The sequence below is a fragment of the Bubalus kerabau genome, chromosome 19 (assembly GCF_029407905.1).
Source record: "Bubalus kerabau isolate K-KA32 ecotype Philippines breed swamp buffalo chromosome 19, PCC_UOA_SB_1v2, whole genome shotgun sequence".
Lineage (NCBI taxonomy): Eukaryota > Metazoa > Chordata > Mammalia > Artiodactyla > Bovidae > Bubalus > Bubalus kerabau.
Window position 1 is genome coordinate 11,161,387 of NC_073642.1, and position 6,312 is coordinate 11,167,698.

Here is a 6,312-nt window from a genome sequence, read left to right on the forward strand (position 1 = left end):
TCTAGATTTTTCTGTGGCATTTTCTGCCGCCGTTTAACAGAAACTTTCTGAGGTCATTAAGTGACCAAGGGTAAAGGCGACCCTGTCCTAAACCACTAACGATGTCCACTCTGAGAGCCAGCAATAAAAAGTGTCAGATCTACCTCAGATTGGGTTCTCTGAGAAGCAGAAACTGAGAGATCAGCCACGCAAGAGACTTGAACGGTGAAGTTGGCAGAGTTGGGGGCTGCTTGGGGAGACGTAGGTCAGAGCCTGAGAAGGTTGCTACCGAGTTGAATGTGGTTTCACCAGAAAGAACTTTGCCTCTTTCTGTCCCTGAAAGTAACCTTCTGAGTGCTGCTTCTCCCTGCCTTGTTTGAAGACGACATGTTGAACTCTCTGGAGCTGAATCCCCACTGAAGAGGGATATTATTAGCTCTGATTGACCAGGTCTGACGGTAAGAGAGTGCGAGTTAGTGCACCATGAATTACACAGAGTGTGTATCAAGATGAAAATAAAAGCTGCAACGTGCAGACAGGAGGGGTGAAGGGGCCATTGAAAATCAGAGAGATTAGCAACTCATCACATTACTTGTGGGTTATCAGGAGACAGAGGTAATGAAAGTGAGACCTATATCCTTGATCAATAAGAGTTTGACTGCATTTTGAGTTCATTTTCCCCTGCCGAGAGAGACAGCAGGCTTTACTATCGATCACCGTGTTAATCCATAACCAGACTGGGCCTTAGCCTGGTGGAGCAAGCAGGAAAAATAAGATAATAAGTAGGAACTCTTGATCTTTTATTATGGTGTGATAGATAAAGAGAGTGCAGGGGTTCAAGGTGGAATACTTTATAGTTAACCCTTACATTCCCTCTTAATTTGGAATGCATGAGAAGAAAAATTGCAGCCCACCTTACTCTGACTTTTATTTGACCTTATTTTGTCTGCTTCCTAACTGAAGTGCACCAAGGACCCTTTTGAAAGATTGGAGGTAGATAGTAATGGGGCCAAGGGACATTTACAACCATTTTAGGTCCATAGTAAGGAAAATGCTCTCCCAGACCCCACTCACAAAAGTCAACTCAGTTCCAGTGTTAATTGTATCTTTTACATTTTGGGTCATATCATCTATATTAGTCATGATGTTTCAGAATCACTGAAACTCAGCTTTCTTAAACATGTGAATTGGCAATGATACGTTTTATCATGTATCTCAATAGTGAGCATCACTTAATTTGTACTGGGATGAACCAGAGGGATGGTATGGGGAGGGAGGTGGGAGGGGGCGTTCAGGATGGGGAGCATGTGTACCCCCGGGGTGGATTCATGTTGATGTATGGCAAAACCAATACAATATTGTAAAGTAATTAGCCTCCAATTAAAATAAATAAATTTAAATTTAAAAAAATAAAAATAAAAAAAGAAAGAAAAATGAAGACATTTACAGTTCTGTTGCCATGACTCTGTGGTCTCAGAGAAGTCTGCCAGGTTCCTAAAGCCAGCATTATCACAGATCTAGAAGCATCTTAGAAAGATAGCAATCTTCCTTTACGTTCAAAGCCTCCAGAGACACCTCCTTGATCTAACTTAAACCCCTGCTATAATTTAGGCATTTCCTGCTCTGCCTAATTGGCAACAAAAATCCACTCTTTTCATTGACTCAGTATTTATTTACTTGTGGTAGTTTCTGCTGAAATGTAGACTATTTCTACCACTAACCCATCTGACACCTTTCTACAAGTTAGGGTAATGTGACCCATCTCCCAAGCACAGCCACGGGCAAAGGGGTGGATTTCAGCCTTCCTTCCTCTGTCTGCTTCCAGGATCCTTGTGCACAATCCCACGAGGTAGCTGTGATAAGCACACAACAGCAGAGAAAACAGGCTAATGATGTGAATTTAACCAATTCTCTTGCACCTTGCACAGGCACTGTTTAGCTTTCACTGTGTTCTAGTCCCAGTTCAGCTCTTTCTCATTTTGATGGTTTCTGTGCTTTTCCAACTGAGTTTCCCCATCTGGTTCTTAAAAGATGCTCATCCTTCCACTCAGTGTGCACCTATCAAGAATTGCAGCCTGTCAGCCTAGAGTTCATAACAAGAGGTGTGTATGTGTCAATATGTCAGTATGACAGAGACGGGACAGAGGACATAAAGTGTTCCACCTCAGAAGCATAATATAATACTTAACTTCCTCTCATTAAATTAACTGGGAGATTCATCTGAAAATGACAAATTTAACTTTAAAACCTTTAAAAAGTGAAATGTCTTGTTGATTATTTAACCTTTTATCATCGGATAACCAGGGAAGTTAAACAAGTTGAACAAGTTCATATAGTTATTAAGTGGGGGAAATGGACCCTAACCCAGGACTCCTGAAGCTGGAACCAGAGTTATTTTTATAAGAATAAGTTTTAAAAAAACCTTCAAACTAAAACAGGATATGAAGGAACTCATCTTCAGGATTAAAAACACTGGCTTTGAACTACCACACTCAATGCTTATGATAAATAATTATGTAACTACCTCTAAAGTCGGTGTTGTTGTTGTTGTTCAGTCATGACTAAACAGGACGAAGGACAACTCTCTGTGGCCCCATGGACTGTAGCCCTCCAGATTCCTCTACCCATGGGATTCCCCAGGCAAGAATACTGCAGTAGGCTGCCATTTCCTTCTCCACTAAAGTGGCTGAGACATTAAAAATTCTCCTTTAGCTAGAGTGTTAGGGCTTTCCCAGTGGCTCAGATGGAAAAGAATCAGCCTGCAGTGCAGGAGAGCTGGGTTCGATCCCTGGGTTGGGAAGATCGTCTGGAAAAGGAAATGGCAACCCACTCCAGTATTCTTGTTGCCTAGAGAATTCATATGAAGTTTGTTGATGCAAGAAAATTTCCCTCCATCTTAAAATGATAAAAGGCAGCCACTGTTTACCTGAAGCCTCTACTAAATAAGGTCATCAAGTCATGTCACATGGTTTGGGGATGTGATAAATGGTTCGTGGAATCGATTTGGAATAACAGATGCTAGAAAATGAAGTTTGTTATCTAATCCAATGAGATGTCCCCATGGATTGGGTTGGCTCTTATTTTAAGAAATCAAGAATAATTTAAGAGAGAAGATGTCACCCAAAGAAGAGTTTATTAAAGCTGGGACCAACGTATAATGGCTTTATGAAAATCTCCATTTCTAATTTAATAAAAACCAGGACCCAACTTAAAATGGAAAAATAATGTGTTTGAAGATGGATGCAGAAACTGAAAGAAAAATTCTCTATTAAACAGCATTTTTCTTGGTTACAAAGAAAAAATATGCTTGTTATAGAAAATATGACAAATACAGTGCTCGCTTTGGCAGCACATATACTAAAATTGGAATGATACAGAGAAGATTAGCATGGCCCCTGAGCAAGGATGACACGCAAATTCGTGAAGCGTTCCATATTTTTTAAGAAAATTCTAGCAATCAGAATCCAACAACACATTAAAAAGATCATACACCATGACCAAGTGGGCTTTATCCCAGGGATGCAAGGATTCTTCAATATCCGCAAATCAATCCATGTAATACACCACATTAACAAATTGAAAAATAAAAACCATATGATTATCTCAATAGATGCAGAGAAAGCCTTTGACAAAATTCAACATCCATTTATGATAAAAACTCTACAGAAAGCAGGAATAGAAGGAACATACCTCAACATAATAAAAGCTATATATGACAAACCCACAGCAAACATTATCCTCAATGGTGAAAAATTGAAAGCATTTCCTCTAAAGTCAGGAACAAGACAAGGGTGCCCACTTTCACCATTACTATTCAACATAGTTTTGGAAGTTTTGGCCACAGCAATCAGAGCAGAAAAAGAAATAAAAGGAATCCAAATTGGAAAAGAAGAAGTAAAGCTCTCACTGTTTGCAGATGACATGATCCTCTACATAGAAAACCCTAAAGACTCCACCAGAAAATTACTAGAACTAATCAATGACTATAGTAAAGTTGCAGGATATAAAATCAACACACAGAAATCCCTTGCATTCCTATACACTAATAATGAGAAAACAGAAAGAGAAATTAAGGAAACAATTCCATTCACCATTGCAACGGAAAGAATAAAATACTTAGGAATATATCTACCTAAAGAAACTAAAGACCTATATATAGAAAACTATAAAACACTGGTGAAAGAAATCAAAGAGGACACTAACAGATGGAGAAATATACCATGTTCATGGATTGGAAGAATCAATATAGTGAAAATGAGTATACTACCCAAAGCAATCTATAGATTCAATGCAATCCCTATCAAGCTACCAACAGCATTCTTCACAGAGCTAGAACAAATAATTTCACAATTTGTATGGAAATACAAAAAACCTCGAATAGCCAAAGCAATCTTGAGAAAGAAGAATGGAACTGGAGGAATCAACCTACCTGACTTCAGGCTCTACTACAAAGCCACAGTTATCAAGACAGTATGGTACTGGCACAAAGACAGAAATATAGATCAATGGAACAAAATAGAGAGCCCAGAGATAAATCCACGTACATATGGACACCTTATCTTTAACAAAGGAGGCAAGAATATACAATGGATTAAAGACAATCTCTTTAACAAGTGGTGCTGGGAAATCTGGTCAACCACTTGTAAAAGAATGAAACTAGAACACTTTCTAACACCATACACAAAAATAAACTCAAAATGGATTAAAGATCTAAATGTAAGACCAGAAACTATAAAACTCCTAGAGGAGAACATAGGCAAAACACTCTCTGACATACATCACAGCAGGATCCTGTATGACCCACCTCCCAGAATATTGGAAATAAAAGCAAAAATAAACAAATGGGACCTAATTAACCTTAAAAGCTTCTGCACATCAAAGGAAACTATTAGCAAGGTGAAAATACAACCTTCAGAATGGGAGAAGATAATAGCAAATGAAGCAACTGACAAACAACTAATCTCGAGAATATACAAGCAACTCCTCCAGCTCAACTCCAGAAAAATAAATGACCCAATCAAAAAATGGGCCAAAGAACTAAATAGACATTTCTCCAAAGAAGACATACAGATGGCTAACAAACACATGAAAAGATGCTCAACATCACTCTTATCAGAGAAATGCAAATCAAAACCACTATGAGGTACCATTTCACACCAGTCAGAATGGCTGCGATCCAAAAGTCTACAAGTAATAAATGCTGGAGAGGGTGTGGAGAAAAGGGAACCCTCTTACACTGTTGGTGGGAATGCAAACTAGTACAGCCACTATGGAGAACAGTGTGGAGATTCCTTAAAAAACTGGAAATAGAACTGCCTTATGATCCAGCAATCCCACTGCTGGGCATACACACTGAGGAAACCAGAAGGGAAAGAGACATGCATACCCCAATGTTCATCGAGCACTGTTTATAATAGCCAGGACATGGAAGCAACCTAGATGTCCATCAGCAGATGAATGGATAAGAAAGCTGTGGTACATACACACAATGGAGTACTACTCAGCCATTAAAAAGAATACATTTGAATCAGTTCTAATGAGGTGGATGAAACTGGAGCCTATTATACAGAGTGAAGTAAGCCAGAAAGAAAAACACCAATACAGTATACTAACACATATATATGGAATTTAGAAAGATGGTAACAATAACCCTGTGTATGAGACAGCAAAAGAGACACTGATGTATAGAACAGTCTTATGGACTCTGTGGGAGAGGGAGAGGGTGGGAAGATTTGGGAGAATGGCATTGAAACATGTAAAATATCATGTGTGAAACGAGTTGCCAGTCCAGGTTCGATGCACGATACTGGATGCTCGGGGCTGGTGCACTGGGACGACCCAGAGGGTTGGAATGGGGAGGGAGGAGGGTTCAGGATGGGGAACACATGTATACCTGTGGCAGATTCATTTTGATATTTGGCAAAACTAATACAATTATGTAAAGTTTAAAAATAAAATAAAATTGAAGAACAACAACAAAAAAAAGAAACCAGAGAGATCTTTTAACAATTAAAAAAAAAAAAAAGAAAATATGACAAATACAAAGAAAATATGAAGTATTCATCAAAGCCATTGTACACATTTTATAGCACAAACTCTAAACTTTTCCTCCTATGTTAATATGTAAATGCAGATTCTTGACAAAATTTAGAATATGGAGTCATATTCTAAATAATAAAGTTGATTTTTCCCTTACTTTATATGATTTCTCAACATTCTTAAATATTGTTTAAAAACTAAAGAACAGAATCTTCTAAAATACAGTCTCTCTTTTCTCTAAATCAAAGATAAAATCTACTCTCCTTATTTGTAAACGGCTTAGTCTCACTGGGT

At 38.3% G+C, this 6,312-nt stretch overlaps 1 non-coding gene across 1 annotated transcript; it reads left to right on the forward strand.

The window, feature by feature from the left end:
• Nucleotides 1-3,312: 3,312 nt before the first annotated feature.
• On the forward strand, nt 3,313-3,419 carry LOC129634662 (U6 spliceosomal RNA). Its single transcript, XR_008705832.1, has one exon. It is a non-coding gene; the product is annotated as a U6 spliceosomal RNA (small nuclear RNA).
• The last annotated feature ends 2,893 nt before the right edge of the window (nt 3,420-6,312 follow it).